The sequence below is a fragment of the Helianthus annuus genome, chromosome 14 (genome assembly GCF_002127325.2).
Source record: "Helianthus annuus cultivar XRQ/B chromosome 14, HanXRQr2.0-SUNRISE, whole genome shotgun sequence".
In the NCBI taxonomy this organism is placed as follows: Eukaryota; Viridiplantae; Streptophyta; class Magnoliopsida; order Asterales; family Asteraceae; genus Helianthus; species Helianthus annuus.
The window spans coordinates 120,506,990-120,524,384 of NC_035446.2; positions in this window are offsets into that span (position 1 = coordinate 120,506,990).

Sequence of the window (17,395 nt, forward strand, 5' to 3'; positions counted from 1 at the left end):
CTTTCGGGACGAAAGTTCCTAAAACTTGGGGATAATGTGACACTTCGGAATTTCCCGGACGATCTTTCGATGTAACATGCGTGTACGTATACTATTAAATGAAAAAGTTGTGTATTGTTTTGATGTTCTATGTGATCCTTGCTTTGTGTGTATGTATGCTATGTATATATATATATATAGGTATGGGTGTGCGTTATATATGTGTAGGCCGAGACCTCTAAGAACCCGACTCGAGACCACGGTCTCGAGTGAACAGTAGCAATGGGCCGGTTTGGGCCTTGTGACCGAGAAACCCAAGCCGGAATCCCCACTAGCCCAATTCGGAACCTTATATAAACCAACCCACCCCTCCCTTAACCATTTTTACAACACTCATTTCACTACACTCTAACACTCTCCTCTCATCTCTCTCACTAAAACCCTAAAACCCTCAAAGAATCACCTTCCTCTCCTTTCCTTCTCCTTCTCGGATCCGACCAACAAGAGCACCCTTTGGATTAGCTTGGAATCATCACTCGAAGGCTTCAATACATCACCAACTTGAACACCTTTGTGTCACTCTTGAACCGGTTAGTGATGATGATGTTGTTTATAATTGCTTGTTACTAAATGATGCTTGATTATTGTTGTTGTTGTTGTTCTTGCTAGACAAAATAGAGTGTTTTTCCGGTTGTTATGATGTTTGGTTAGATTGGTTATATGTTTCGGACTAAGTGCTAGCTATGTGATTCATGTACTAATAAGAGGATATGTTATATTGTTTAGGTTAAATGGTCTCCTTTGTTTATTGTCCGATTGATATTAAGGGCTCGGGTCGGGGACTTTAGGCATGATTTTGGGTTATAAATGAGGAATGTGGTTTTGAATATTGTTTGAACATTGTTTGAATAAATGAAGAACATATATGAAGATGTTATGAACATTCAAATATTATGGTTTTTGATCTGTTTTGTGCACATTATAGACAAACAAACATGTTTAGTGGGTATAGTACATAATTCTCATGAAAATGAAATCCTATTGGCTAGTACTGTTTTGCAGGTTCTAGAAACTGTTTCATGTGCACGTAATCACGGTTGCGAGTCGCAACCTTTGGTTGCTACTCGAAACCACAGCAGGATTTGTCGAGACCTCCCGGTTGCGAGTCGTAATCAACGCGTATCGATCCGATTGCGAGTCGTAACCACAACTGCTTTGTCGGAACCGCCGGTTGCGAGTCGGAATCTCTGATTGCGAGTCGCAACCAAAGCATGACGAACCGAGACCTCGGTTGCGAGTCGCAACCTTGGTTGCGAGTCACCTCTGTCTCGACTGGGCTGTTATTGGGCCAATGTACTTGTTGGATTGTCTGTTAACTGGATTGCTTGTGTAACTGTTACTGTTTAGGCCCAATACCCCACTGTTTGTATATTGCATGATTATACGTGACTGCTTTGTGTATTGCCATAAGTGTTCGATATGTGTTTACTTGTACCCGACTTGACCCATATTTGGTAACCATGTTAGGACGTGGTGACCAACATACTTAACCAAGTAACGTATCATACCGAGCAACCCAAGGTGAGTTCACAACTTAAAAGCATGCGTCCCGGTGGTTTGGGACACGAGACTAAAACAACCCTATCCCCTTGTAAAGGGGATACCGTCTACATTCCTTCCCTAGATATTGGGAACAACCTTACTTCATCTTCCCTTGTATTGGGAAACCTTTTTAGTTAATTACTGTTTATACGGAATGCAACCAACGGCACTAAACGCAACTCTATCACTCAAGTCCCTACTACATAATACCGATTAGTCGCCGGTGCCAGGCGAACGGGTTATTAGTTGATAGCGCTATTTAGGTCTTACCAGCCTCACACCGTGCCATGGTATGGGATCGGTCGTGAACTAATGTACTCAGGCATCCGTCAATGATGATAGAACATTGACATCGGGGCATCCTGCGGAAACGCAAACGGTTACCTAGTGTTCGGTATTGGAAAAACAGTTTAGTCGCTAACCTTTGGGGTAGCTCCCCCTGGCATGTATAAACGGATAAATTAACTGGTGAAACGAGTTTTTGGTAATTAAAACTGGACAACTAGTGAACTCACTCAGCATTATTGTTGACCCCTTTACTGCATGCTTTGCAGGTGGCCAGTGACTGGAGCAGCTGCTTGGGATGTGTAGTGGTCGTCTGCCCGTGTGTTGGGCATTTATTATGCTTACCTTATGAACACTGTTTAAAACTATTTAATTATGCTTCCGCTACTTGTTACTGTTTAAACTTGAAACCTTAAACTCTGAACTTGATATTTGCTAATCTTATGGTTAGTAAGTATTACTTTTTATTAACAACTTAATTAGTCAGTATAATTGGTGGCTGGATCCTGGTCAGTCACGCCCTCGAAGCGGGTGTTATCCGCGGGTGGAGTTTGGGGGTGTGACAGTTTGGGAGTCTAGCTTCGAGAAGTCCATTTCCTCGGCCATGTAGTTAATAAGAACGGAATTCACGTCGACCCCGCCAAAATCGAATCGATAAAGAACTGGCCTACACCTAAGACTCCCACTGAAGTTCGCCAATTTTTGGGTTTGGCAGGCTACTACCGCAGATTCATTCAGGGATTCTCAAAGATTGCACAACCCCTCACTACACTTACTCAGAAAGGCGTCGCCTACAAGTGGAATGAAGCGCAGGAATCTGCTTTTCAGAGGCTTAAGGATAACCTCTGTAGCGCTCCTATTCTCTCGCTACCTGAAGGTACTGACAACTTTGTGGTTTACTGCGATGCGTCTATTCATGGGCTCGGTTGCGTGTTGATGCAACGCGAGAAAGTTATTGCCTACGCCTCTCGACAACTTAAGACGCACGAAAGGAACTACACGACGCATGACTTGGAACTAGGAGCAGTGGTTTTTGCTCTTAAGATATGGAGACATTACCTGTACGGTACCAGGTGCACCATTTACACCGATCACAGGAGCCTTGAGCATATCTTTAGGCAAAAGGAATTGAACATGAGACAACGTCGATGGGTCGAGCTCTTGAATGACTACGAATGCGCCATCAAATACCATCCGGGCAAAGCCAATGTCGTGGCAGACGCCCTCAGCCGAAAGGACACTATACCAAAGCGCGTGCGAGCACTACAACTTACCATCCAGTCTAACCTCCCTACCCAGATTCGAAATGCTCAAGTTGAAGCATTGAAGCCGGAAAACATCAGGGCTGAGTCTCTGCGAGGATCGAGACAGCAACTAGAACAGAAAGAAGATGGTGCTTACTATGTAACAGGGCGTATCTGGGTTCCACTCTATGGAGATTTACGTGAACTTGTGATGGATGAAGCCCACAAGTCCCGCTACTCAGTACATCCTGGTTCGGACAAGATGTACCACGACTTGAAAACTACATATTGGTGGCCTGGTATGAAGGCCCACATAGCAACATACGTCAGCAAATGTTTGACTTGCGCGAGAGTCAAGACAGAATACCAGAAGCCGGCAGGCCTACTCCAACAACCAGAAATCCCGAAATGGAAATGGGAGCAAATTTCCATGGATTTTGTTACAGGGCTACCTAGGTCTCAACACGGAAATGATACTATTTGGGTAATCGTAGATCGACTGACCAAGTCCGCGCACTTTCTGGCTATTAAGGAAACAGACAAGTTTTCTACCCTGGCGGAGATCTACTTAAAGGAAGTAGTTTCGAGGCACGGAGTGCCAACCTCAATTATTTCAGACCGAGACGCTCGATTTACCTCGGAGTTGTGGCAAGCTATGCACAAATGCTTTGGCTCACGTTTGGACATGAGCACTGCTTATCACCCGCAAACGGATGGACAGTCCGAACGTACCATCCAAACTCTAGAAGACATGCTTAGAGCGTGTGTGATCGATTTTGGCAAGAACTGGGAGAAGCATCTACCGCTAGTAGAGTTCTCTTACAACAACAGCTACCACACTAGTATTCAGGCAGCACCTTTTGAGGCATTGTACGGTCGTAAATGCCGGTCACCTCTCTGCTGGGCAGAAATCGGTGATAGTCAAATCACGGGCCCAGAGATGGTGGTAGATACAACGGAAAAGATTGCCCAGATCAGACAACGCATGGCGGCAGCCCGTGACCGTCAGAAGAGCTACGCTGATAAGCGTAGGAAACCATTGGAATTCCAGGTCGGTGACCGGGTTCTACTTAAAGTCTCACCCTGGAAGGGTGTGGTTCGCTTTGGTAAACGGGGCAAGCTTAATCCGCGATATATCGGACCATTCGAAATTACCGAAAAGATCGGTAAGGTTGCTTATAGATTGAACCTGCCCGAAGAGCTGAGCGCGGTACACAACGTTTTCCACGTATCTAACCTGAAGAAGTGTTTGTCGGATGAAACACTTGTGATTCCTTTTAAGGAACTAACGATTGACGAACAGCTACACTTTACTGAGGAACCGATTGAGATCACGGATCGAGAGATCAAAATCCTCAAACGTAGCCAGATACCTCTTGTACGAGTTCGTTGGAACTCGCGACGTGGCCCAGAGTATACCTGGGAGCGGGAAGACCAGATGAAGCACAAGTATCTCCAGCTGTTCCCTAACGAAAATCCCAGCACTGAAGCTACAAACGAATTTCGGGACGAAATTCCAAACTAACGGGGGGATGATGTGACACCCCGTTGAAACGCTTTCACTTACACTAGCTTGACAGTGGCTGCCTTAACTTTCGGGACGAAAGTTCCTAAAACTTGGGGATAATGTGACACTTCGGAATTTCCCGGACGATCTTTCGATGTAACATGCGTGTACGTATACTATTAAATGAAAAAGTTGTGTATTGTTTTGATGTTCTATGTGATCCTTGCTTTGTGTGTATGTATGCTATGTATATATATATATATAGGTATGGGTGTGCGTTATATATGTGTAGGCCGAGACCTCTAAGAACCCGACTCGAGACCACGGTCTCGAGTGAACAGTAGCAATGGGCCGGTTTGGGCCTTGTGACCGAGAAACCCAAGCCGGAATCCCCACTAGCCCAATTCGGAACCTTATATAAACCAACCCACCCCTCCCTTAACCATTTTTACAACACTCATTTCACTACACTCTAACACTCTCCTCTCATCTCTCTCACTAAAACCCTAAAACCCTCAAAGAATCACCTTCCTCTCCTTTCCTTCTCCTTCTCGGATCCGACCAACAAGAGCACCCTTTGGATTAGCTTGGAATCATCACTCGAAGGCTTCAATACATCACCAACTTGAACACCTTTGTGTCACTCTTGAACCGGTTAGTGATGATGATGTTGTTTATAATTGCTTGTTACTAAATGATGCTTGATTATTGTTGTTGTTGTTGTTCTTGCTAGACAAAATAGAGTGTTTTTCCGGTTGTTATGATGTTTGGTTAGATTGGTTATATGTTTCGGACTAAGTGCTAGCTATGTGATTCATGTACTAATAAGAGGATATGTTATATTGTTTAGGTTAAATGGTCTCCTTTGTTTATTGTCCGATTGATATTAAGGGCTCGGGTCGGGGACTTTAGGCATGATTTTGGGTTATAAATGAGGAATGTGGTTTTGAATATTGTTTGAACATTGTTTGAATAAATGAAGAACATATATGAAGATGTTATGAACATTCAAATATTATGGTTTTTGATCTGTTTTGTGCACATTATAGACAAACAAACATGTTTAGTGGGTATAGTACATAATTCTCATGAAAATGAAATCCTATTGGCTAGTACTGTTTTGCAGGTTCTAGAAACTGTTTCATGTGCACGTAATCACGGTTGCGAGTCGCAACCTTTGGTTGCTACTCGAAACCACAGCAGGATTTGTCGAGACCTCCCGGTTGCGAGTCGTAATCAACGCGTATCGATCCGATTGCGAGTCGTAACCACAACTGCTTTGTCGGAACCGCCGGTTGCGAGTCGGAATCTCTGATTGCGAGTCGCAACCAAAGCATGACGAACCGAGACCTCGGTTGCGAGTCGCAACCTTGGTTGCGAGTCACCTCTGTCTCGACTGGGCTGTTATTGGGCCAATGTACTTGTTGGATTGTCTGTTAACTGGATTGCTTGTGTAACTGTTACTGTTTAGGCCCAATACCCCACTGTTTGTATATTGCATGATTATACGTGACTGCTTTGTGTATTGCCATAAGTGTTCGATATGTGTTTACTTGTACCCGACTTGACCCATATTTGGTAACCATGTTAGGACGTGGTGACCAACATACTTAACCAAGTAACGTATCATACCGAGCAACCCAAGGTGAGTTCACAACTTAAAAGCATGCGTCCCGGTGGTTTGGGACACGAGACTAAAACAACCCTATCCCCTTGTAAAGGGGATACCGTCTACATTCCTTCCCTAGATATTGGGAACAACCTTACTTCATCTTCCCTTGTATTGGGAAACCTTTTTAGTTAATTACTGTTTATACGGAATGCAACCAACGGCACTAAACGCAACTCTATCACTCAAGTCCCTACTACATAATACCGATTAGTCGCCGGTGCCAGGCGAACGGGTTATTAGTTGATAGCGCTATTTAGGTCTTACCAGCCTCACACCGTGCCATGGTATGGGATCGGTCGTGAACTAATGTACTCAGGCATCCGTCAATGATGATAGAACATTGACATCGGGGCATCCTGCGGAAACGCAAACGGTTACCTAGTGTTCGGTATTGGAAAAACAGTTTAGTCGCTAACCTTTGGGGTAGCTCCCCCTGGCATGTATAAACGGATAAATTAACTGGTGAAACGAGTTTTTGGTAATTAAAACTGGACAACTAGTGAACTCACTCAGCATTATTGTTGACCCCTTTACTGCATGCTTTGCAGGTGGCCAGTGACTGGAGCAGCTGCTTGGGATGTGTAGTGGTCGTCTGCCCGTGTGTTGGGCATTTATTATGCTTACCTTATGAACACTGTTTAAAACTATTTAATTATGCTTCCGCTACTTGTTACTGTTTAAACTTGAAACCTTAAACTCTGAACTTGATATTTGCTAATCTTATGGTTAGTAAGTATTACTTTTTATTAACAACTTAATTAGTCAGTATAATTGGTGGCTGGATCCTGGTCAGTCACGCCCTCGAAGCGAGTGTTATCCGCAGGTGGAGTTTGGGGGTGTGACAATTTTAAACAAAAATGGTCATGTTTTACGAGAAAGTTTGAAATCAACGAGCGAATTTAAAAGATTTGGAAAATATCTCCACGGGTGGCGAAATTAAGATGCCAGCGAAATTATTATTTCGCTGGCTATCCAATTTTCGTATAAAAACCCCAAAAACCGTTTCATTTCAAACTTTTCAAAAAAAAAATAAAAAATATTCATCTTCTTCAATATTGTAACCGAAACACTCTCAAACTTTTGGAGAAATTACGTTCACAAGATTTGTTTCTAATCAAGATTATCAGGTAATCGCATTCAATCCATCACAGCTTTTACTTATTGATCGGTTCATATTAAAGATTCCTGCATTGTGTGGGTTTCGGATTTAAGCATTATGTGGGTTATGGGTTGTTCTTGTTACATATCAAATCTGGTAGTTGTGTTAGATGAGTCAAGTATGAAACAGAGTAGAATCCGACACAAAAATGACTTCATACACTTAGATTTGTGCAACACACTTGCTTGATCGGTTGATATAAACTGTTAGGGTTTTAAAAGGGTTTTATAAGAAATTTTTGAAGCCAGCGAAATTAACGATGAATGCAGCGAAGTCAGCGAAATAACCTATATCGCTGAAGATCAAAAGTCTCGAACGCGAGTTCGAGTAACTAGGAAGTCAGTCTAATCCGCTCGCATAGCGATTTAGCATGACTGTCTTCGCTGGTAAACAGTTTCCGGAAACGAAACCATGTCTTCGCTAAGTTCGCTAGCGAATTTAGCCAACCGGGACTCTAGCTAGCTCTACGATGACACGAACATGGTCGATGAGCGAACTCAGCGGTGACAAAAAAAAACTTGGTCAGTCAGCGAAGGCAGCGAAGACGACATATCATTGCTGTTGATCTGGACTTTGGTTATCGATAACCGGCATCAGTCAACCAAGCGAAGTCAGCGATGATCAGTCTTCGCTGACTGATCCCGACAACCAGCATTAGCGAAGACAACCATGTCTTGCCAGCGATTTTGATTTTTTTTATTATTTATTTAATCTAACATTTTACATAATTTTGTTTAATTTTTGTATATAGTTTCTCGTGCATAGCTTCCTGTGTAAATTTTCATTCTAACTTGCCTCGTTTTACGTGCAATGTGCAGTATGGTGAAGATCATCGAGTGGGACAAAACGTTGAAACATAATCAAAGTATCAACCTGGATGAAGTGCCTCTAGACTTTGAAGATGTATCGAGATGGGTACGTTCCAGCAGAATCGGGTATGCTGTGGAGACAGCAGTTAAAGTTTACAAGATTCACATACAAGAGTTCTGGGAAAACGCTAAAGCAGAAACCATCAACAACAAAAGAGGGATAGTGTCGACGGTTCGCAATAAAAGAGTAAAGGTGACTGAAGACCGGATACGCCAGGTTCTGAAGCTACTTGACAATGATCAAGATCCATTAAGCATGAGTCAAGATGATGTCCTGGATGGTTTTTGAGGGATGTGTTATGTTGGAGACTTCCGCCAAAAGAAAGAGATCAAGAGAGGAGGACTCACCAGAGACTAGAGGTTCATTGTTCATGTTATTTCTATGAGTCTAGCTCACCGAAAGGGCGGTTTCGATGGTTTGAACTTGGAATGGTCGGCGGCGATGCTGAATCTATGTCTTAATCAGAAGTTTAATCTCTCTGGCCTAATATTTAACCATATGCTTGAAAATGCAAGTGGAGCTACGTGGGCGATGTATCCAAGATTCGTTCAGATGCTGATAAATGATCAATACAAGGATCTTCCAAACGATGGAAACCTTTACAAATTTCACATCCCCACTAGCCGTCAGTACACCGAGATCAAAACCAATGAATGGGTATTGTTGCATGATTGGATGTATCGAGCTGAGAGATTACCTCTTGTAAAGGAAGCATATAAAAAGTACAAGGAAGTTGTTCGAGAAAAATAACAGCGAGCTGCTCAAGCTCAAGCCGAAGCAGTTGCAAAAGAAGAACGAGCCAAAGGAAAAAGGAAAGAAAAGCAGGCGGCTGAAGATGAGCCACCCAAAAAGAAAAGGGCGTCGGAAAGCACTGAGCGATTTATGGAGGCAGGCATAAGGGCGGGGTAGTCAGAAGAACAACGCCAGCACATTAAAGATTTGAAAGCGATTCATGCCTTGCAAGAAAAGGAGAAAAGAGAAAAGAAGTTGAAGCGAAAAGAGATATCATCCTCAGAAAGACCAGAGACGGTGCCTGAGGAAGTTCAAAGAATGAATGAATTTGTTGACACCTTACTTGTCGATCCTGATGAAGTCCCAGCAAGTCAAGGCCCCTCCAAAGTGTCCCCTGTGAAGCCAACAAGGATTTCAAGGCCTCCAGTACCTCCACAAAGGGTTCGTCCCTTTCAAGAACTTTATGACAAGCTGATCAAAGATACCGGGCCGTCAGTTGCCAAAGAAATCTGTCTGCTAAAGAATCAAGTAAACGACACGAATCTTCTGGGGGAAAAGATCAAGGATCAGAGGAAGAAAAACAAAGAAATGACTGCATACATGGCTAAGCAGTCCAAGTTTATCAGATTTCAGCAAGCAGGGTTGGAGAAAATGTATAGAATGATGCGAAATATGTGTGAGAAAATGAAAGTCAAGCCCATGTTCACCTTCGAAGAAATCTTTGACTTCGATGCTTTCATAGAAGAAGAAACAGCTAGAAAAGAGAAGGAGGCAGAGGCGAAGAAAAAGCGTTTGGAATCGGTTGAAAGAGTATCGGAAGGAAACGAAAGTGATGAAGAGGAAGTAGATCGTGATGATATGCCGGCTAAATTTCTTGAATGGGGTCTTGAAGAAGAAGTCCTTTATGAACAAGAAAATGGAAAAACATTCTCTCCTGAACACCCTGAATGGTTCAAGAAAGAGAGAGAACGACTCCCGGATTTCTATCAAGTCATAACATTAGAAAAGACTGAAGCCACTGATAAGATCATCAGCTGGATGTACGACAATCTTCGAGGGATGTTTGTGGTGAAAAGACGTGGTGGCATTATGCAGTATTTTCAGACCGGCTTTGATCTTTTCTCACTTCCTAGGTGGGATCTACGGGAACTTGGTCGTCTAGACATATTAAACCCTGAAGAAAGAGGAATCGGGAGGGATTTCGAGCGAATAATTGCCAAAGAAAGTAACAAGGGTTTCCCGAATCATGCTCCTCAGCATCCTAGACGCAGAGTGTCAAAAACCACCATCGATCCAGTAACCGGAAAGGGAAAAGTGACGTGGGTGATCAACCCAGCCAAAGTTGTCACGAGGATTAAGCTCCCAGAAGAAATTCCTGTCGCCCTCAAGGAGTTCAAGAAATGGTTTTACGACAGTAGAACCGGTGAAGCTGTAATCAGATCGGATGAAAACGTGGATATTCGTATTCTGGATCCGATGGATGTTTTTATGTTTGGGCTCTCAGATCTGACAGTGTTAAACGCTAGCCGTATAAACGTTGGAGCTGGCAATGCCAACATGGAGGAGGCAGCGTTATTTCAGAGAGCGGTGGAGCGAGCCTGGAGGTTGAAAAGAGAAATGCTAGATTTGGTTGATAAAATTGAGAAGAGGAAAGAAAAGGAAGATAAGAAAAAGGAAGCAAGAAAGAAGAAGAAACACGAAAGAAAGAAAGAAGGAACTTCTGCTTCTACAGCTGAACCCACCACCACATCACCACCTCTGGCCTCATCCACATATGAGGCCACTAAGGAGGACCAACCAACTTGTGAAGCTACAATTACTCAAGAGACTTCGGTTACACCAACCGAAACTCAAGCACCACCAGAATCGACAGCACGTGAAGATAGCCCCAAAGAGCCTGAGAAGCAAGCTACGGAAAATCCAGCGGCCACAACTGAAGAATGAAAAGACAAGTATGCAACGATCTAGGGGGGATATTGTTAGAACTTTTGAGATCGTTGATACTTGTGCTGGATTAGTTTAGTAGTAGTTTGTAGCTAATTAGAATGTGCAAGGGCTTGTTTTGTAATTATCTAATAGTAATGTTCCTGACCTAGTGTAGATAAGATTCCAGCAAATTTATAAATTTGCTGGCTGATCAGGAACACCCTATATATAGCCCATGCCTTGTAACAAACTCAAGCTTTTGGCTCTTCAATGAATATTGGTGTTGTTACATTCTTGTGTTGATCTTGTGCTCAAATCTGATATCCAAGGTGGTTTATTGTTATATCTTATTGTTTGGATTCAATACAACACTTGTTGTATTCATTAATCCATTAGCTTCACCTTCATCTTTGATCTCTCTTAACTTTTCATATCTCAAACACCTAATCAATAGGTGTTATGGGTTAAAACAACCAACCACTGTGATCCGGATACGTTTTGGGATCTACACCAACCTTGGTCTCGGCTGTGTCCTCATGCAGCGAGACAAGGTTATAGCTTACGCATCTCGTCAGCTCAAGATCCACGAGAAGAACTACACAACCCATGACCTCGAGCTAGGCGCGGTTGTCTTTGCATTGAAGATTTGGCGACACTACCTGTATGGCACTAGGTGTACAATCTACACCGACCACAGGAGTTTGCAACACATCTTTAATCAGAGGGAACTTAATATACGTCAACGCCGATGGGTAGAACTTCTCAACGATTACGACTGTGAGATTCGTTATCACCCAGGCAAGGCGAATGTGGTTGCCGACACGCTCAGCAGAAAGAGTTATGTTCTCAGTATCCGAAACATCCAAGCCCAGCACAATCTCGAAACCCTTATCCGCGAAGCTCAACATGCTTGCTTTAACGAGCGTACATTGAAGAAAGAGAGGATCTATCACTATGGAGCTCAGTTAGTAAGCAAATCCGATGGGATATTCTATTATCTGGACCGAATTTGGATCCCTAAGCGGACCGATTTACGAAAGATTATTATGAATGAAGCCCACAAATCCCGGTATTCTATTCATCCCGGTGCAGATAAGATGTACCAGGACCTTCGTTATAAGTACTGGTGGCCGGGTATGAAACGGGATATCGCTCTTTACGTTGGAAGTTGCTTAACTTGTGCAAGAGTCAAGGCTGAACATCAAAGACCTTCTGGCTTACTCGAACAACCGCCGATACCTATATGGAAGTGGGAGAGTATAGCTATGGATTTCATAACGAAACTCCCGCCCACGCCATCAGGTCACAACAGTATTTGGGTCATAGTTGATCGTCTAACGAAGTCAGCCAACTTTTTGCCGATACGAGAAGACTATATGGTAGAACGACTAGCCCAAATCTACACCGACGAGATCATTTGTAATCATGGTACGCCTCGTGACATCATTTCAGATCGTGACGCTCGGTTCACTTCGCAATTGTGGGAAACGTTTCAAGCGGCCCTTGGTACGTCGCTTAATCTGAGTACTGCGTTCCATCCTCAAACCGACGGACAGACTGAAAGAACGATCCGTACTCTTGAAGACATGCTCCGGGCGTGTGTCATAGATTTTGGCGGTAGTTGGAACAAACACCTGCCATTAGTCGAATTCTCGTATAATAACAGCTATCATGCCAGCATCCAAATGGCACCTTTCGAGGCTTTGTATGGTAGAAGATATCGATCGCCTATTGTGTGGCACGAGATCGGTCACTCGCAACTAACCGGTCCCGAGATTCTACAAGAAACGACTGACAAAATCCACCAGATTCGAGACAACTTGGAAAAAGCTCGGAATAGACAGAAAAGTTACGCCGATAGAAGACGCAAGCCCCTTGAATTTGACGTTGGCGACTACGTACTTCTAAAGGTGTCCCCTTGGAAGGGTGTAGTCAGATTCGGCAAGAAAGGGAAACTAGCGCCTCGATATGTTGGACCTTTTAGGATTCGGGAGAGGATTGGAAAAGTCGCCTACAGACTCGAACTACCGGAGGAACTCAGTAACGTCCACCCGACTTTCCACGTCTCTAACCTCCGAAAATGCCTTGCTGATCATGATCTAATCGTACCACTTGACGATATTCAGGTCAACGAAACCCTACACTTCGTGGAAAAGCCTGTCGAAATCATGGATCGCCAAACCAAGCAACTCAGGCGCTCACGCATCCCTATCGTGAAGGTCCGATAGGAAGGCAAACGAGGCGCGGAGTTCACTTGGGAACTCGAAAGCGACATGAAGCCCAAGTACCCGTAGTTGTTTAAATAGATCTGAAGCGTCAAATTGGTAAAATGACTCACGGTGATGTGCAGCTTCGAGCCTAATTTCGGGACGAAATTCCCTAAACAAGGGGAGGCTGTAACACCCCGTGTTTTCGAATGTTAAAGTCAAAGTCAAAGTCCAAGTCAACTTTGACTTATTTTAACTGTAGATAGTTTATTTATGTTTTAGTTGTATTCTGTGGAGTAAGTGCTGTAATCAAAAGAATCGAAGTAATCGAATGTTTAATCAAGCGACCGATTTACGACTGGGAGTGGTAGGAAGTAACAATGCGATAAAGTTAATCAATCAATAATCAAGTTAGTCGACTCATCAATCAAACTCGAGGCTCGAATTATGCGAATTTTGGTATGGTTATACGTGTGTGTGTGTGTGTGCCTTATGTGTTACTTGTGCGTGTTTACTTTATGTTTTGTGTGGTATTCAAGCGAATCAATCGAAAATCGAATCGAAACACGAAGGACAATCGAACTCAAACGAAACCGACATCGAAACGTGACTCATGGAAGATTGTATGTTAGATATAGTAGTTGAAACTGAAAGTAATTTGACTAGGAACTCTATCGTATTCGTGCCATCCTCCATCGAAACCGAAACATCGAAAATCGTCACGAAATACTCGAGAGGGGTCACGGATCGAACAGGAGACATCCTGATCGAACAGGCCAGCCGATCGGCTAGCATGTTCCTAGCCGATCGAGCAGCCCATCCGATCGGAGATCCTGGCCAGTCGGCTGACACTTTCCTCTTTTGGAGCCTATAAATAGGGCTGTCATTGTCACACTTTCTATTTTTGGAAAGCTCTGACCGAACCAGCCTTCTTCTTCACCTTTTCTCAGATTTCTCTCAACTCCGGTAAGATTTCACTCCAATTCTTGTACGTTTTCTATCACTACATGATTCTACACCTTTCTATCTTTCAAAACTCGATTTCTAACCGTGAAATCACCAAGATCTAAGTGTTCTTGGGTGATGTCATCATGGTGTTCTTGAAGAACATCATGCTTTGGCCTCATTCAACCGTGAATAGCTTAGATCTGACCGATTTCCACATAAACAAACAAAGATCTTCCATAGATCTGAACATTTTCACATAAATCCAAACCTTTTAAAAGGATAAAAGAGTTGAAGGAAGTAACTACAAGTTTTTCTCAATCTTTTGCACTCAAACCTTAAAACCGATAGAAACGGAGCTCGAACCGACTAACTAATCATCCTAACAGTTAAGAGGTTCAAGATCCGGATGCTATCTACGAGGTTCACCGATTTCGGGTTAAACATCAACTTACCGTTCCGAACAATTCACCGGCCGGACTTGGGTGATTCCTGTCCAAACCGGAGAAACAAGTAAGAACCCGTGTTCTCTGGTTTAACTTGCTATCAAAATGCCTCAAAATCATATCAAAACAACCAAAACAGCTAAGTGGTAGACGACAGGCCGACCAGGTCAGAAATGCTGGCCGAACGGTCGGGCCAGCCGATCGGCTAACACTAGGTCCCACACTTTTCAAACTTTATGAAGTATGCTATTGACGAGGTGATGTTCGATCGAATATGCTACTCGATTGGTAAACATTACTCCTCGGATCATGAGATACTATGCTTCAACACTTGACCAATTTTACAACTCGTTCGTAGTAGGGAATGCCAGCCGATCGAACAGGCTGTTCGATCGAGCGACATCCTGTTGAGAACTACTCCTGAAGTTCCTAGCCGATCGGTTAAGCTGGCCGATCGAACAGACCGTTCGATCGATCGACCTGAAAGGTAAGAACACCTTAGTGTTCTCATATACTACAACGAAAACTTCAAAAGTTCAAACCATCATACACAAACACACTAGAGGAATAAACAATCCACTCAAATGGTCCAGCCGACCGAGCCTACCGGCCGATCGAGCAGGACTGTTCAAACAGACTTACCAGCCGACCGAACTGCCCGTTCAATCGAACCTGCTGTTCGATCGACCAGGCCACTCGATCCATTCACACTTGTTTGCATTTCCACGTTACTCACTATTATGCTATCGAACTATTCAGGCTAATCCTACCCTCAGCGCTCCCTTCAATCCATAATCAATCACTGTGACTATACTCGATCCCTTTTTGCTTTTAGCACTTTTGGGTGTTACATACGTTGCTTATATCAAAACACAATCGATCACACTACTCAACTATTTGAACGCTAACCAATATGCATGTATTACGTGACTTAATGAATGCTTGTTGATTGTGTTTACACGTGGAATGTTGTCTACCTGCCTTAACGACGTAGTACTATAGTTTGGACTCAGCACCCGTTCACACGGGGGTTGTTAAGGACAATTACTTGCATGGATTACGGTGGTAATCATGTATTGCGAACCATCTCGGACGGTCAACCCGCAGTCATTGGTATCGATAGGTCCATGTCGATAATTAACATGCTTCGTTTTCCTCTGTGTAAGTGCTGGTTATGCGTAAACTATTCAAACTCTATATGCTATTATCAAACTTGTATGCTCACTTTTACATTATATGTATTGACTTTATTTTAACGTATGTGACAGGTAATTAGGATGCTTATTTGCTAGGAAAGCGAGGCTAGAATAAGTTTCTAGAAGCCCCCAACAAATGGTTGTCTGCCAAGAACAAGCGTCTGGGGCATAGTTGTCTGTAGATCTTGTCCTCTGGCAATACAGCCATAAAGTCAACAGAATAGGGGTCTAGAAGCAGATAAACAATTGCTGTAATAATATTTGAATCTGAGTTGTCGAAACATAATTTCTTGTTTGGATGTTATCTGTAATAATATATTTGTTTATTCGGGATACGGTATGGGACGTATCTTTAACTGGATCATATGAATAGTTGTTATGGAAACTTCTGGACAATCTGTTTCGCTCAGTGCCATGCCCCGATGATTCCGCCATCGGTTGGGGTGTGACAGTTATGCCCTTGTTGAGGCAGAAACAACACAAACCAGGAAATGGTTTTTGCAACTGTTGAGAGATGACGTAGGGTGTACGGTTAACTCTTGTTTCACCTTCATCAGTGACAGACAAAAGGTAATAAGTTGTTAAGGTCATATTGTCTTAATTAAAACATTGCAAAAAAATTTTGTAGCAAAATATTGTCATTAATTGCATTTTGTATCACAGGGTCTGATTCCTGCTATGCTAGCTGTTTTTCCTAATGCTGAGCACAGATTTTGTTTGAGGCACATTCATGAGAACATGAAATCCAAGTGGTGTGGAGATCTTTACAAGAATTTGCTTTGGTCAGCCGGAAGGAAGACATCTATTCCATACTTTAACAAAGCTATGGAAGAAATTAAGACAACAGAACGAGCTATGTATGACTGGCTGAATGAGATCCCATTCACCGCTTGGTCAAGAGCATATTTTTCTGGAAGAGCTAAATGTGATATGTTGCTGAACAACATATATGAGGTTTTTAACAGACAAATCGTAGGAGCAAGGGACAAGCCGATTATCACATGCCTAGAATTCATTCGGGAGTACATGACCAAGAGAATAGTGAATGTCAAGAAATTACAAGCAAAGTGTATGGGGCCACTCACTCCTCATGCCACTGAGGTCTTCGATGAGATCAAGAAACAGGCTGCTGAAATGTCTGTTTTAATGGTTGATTCGGACAAGTATCAAGTCACAGGTCCGAGATCACAGTGTGTTGTGAATGTTAAAAATAAAACTTGTTCATGCAGGAAGTGGGATTTGACAGGGATGCCTTGCAAACATGCAGTTGCAGCCATATGGGATATGTCAAGGAATAGCATTGATGCTGGCATACCAGAAGAGTGGGTGGATGAAGTGTATTGGCTGTCAACATGGAAGAAAGTTTATTACAATGTCATAGAGCCAATCAACGGGCTGGAGATGTGGACTCCTTCAGAGTGTCCAACAATACTCATCCCACCAAAGCATCATACACAAGTTGGAAGGCCAAAGAAGAAAAGAAAGAAGGCATATGGTGAAAAAGAGCTTGAGCAGGAGTTCGACAAAGGAGGTAAAATGACCAGAAAGGGTTGTAGCATCAAGTGTGGTAAATGTGGGAATATGGGTCACAATGTCAGGAGCTGCAAAGGACAAGGGGTTGAACA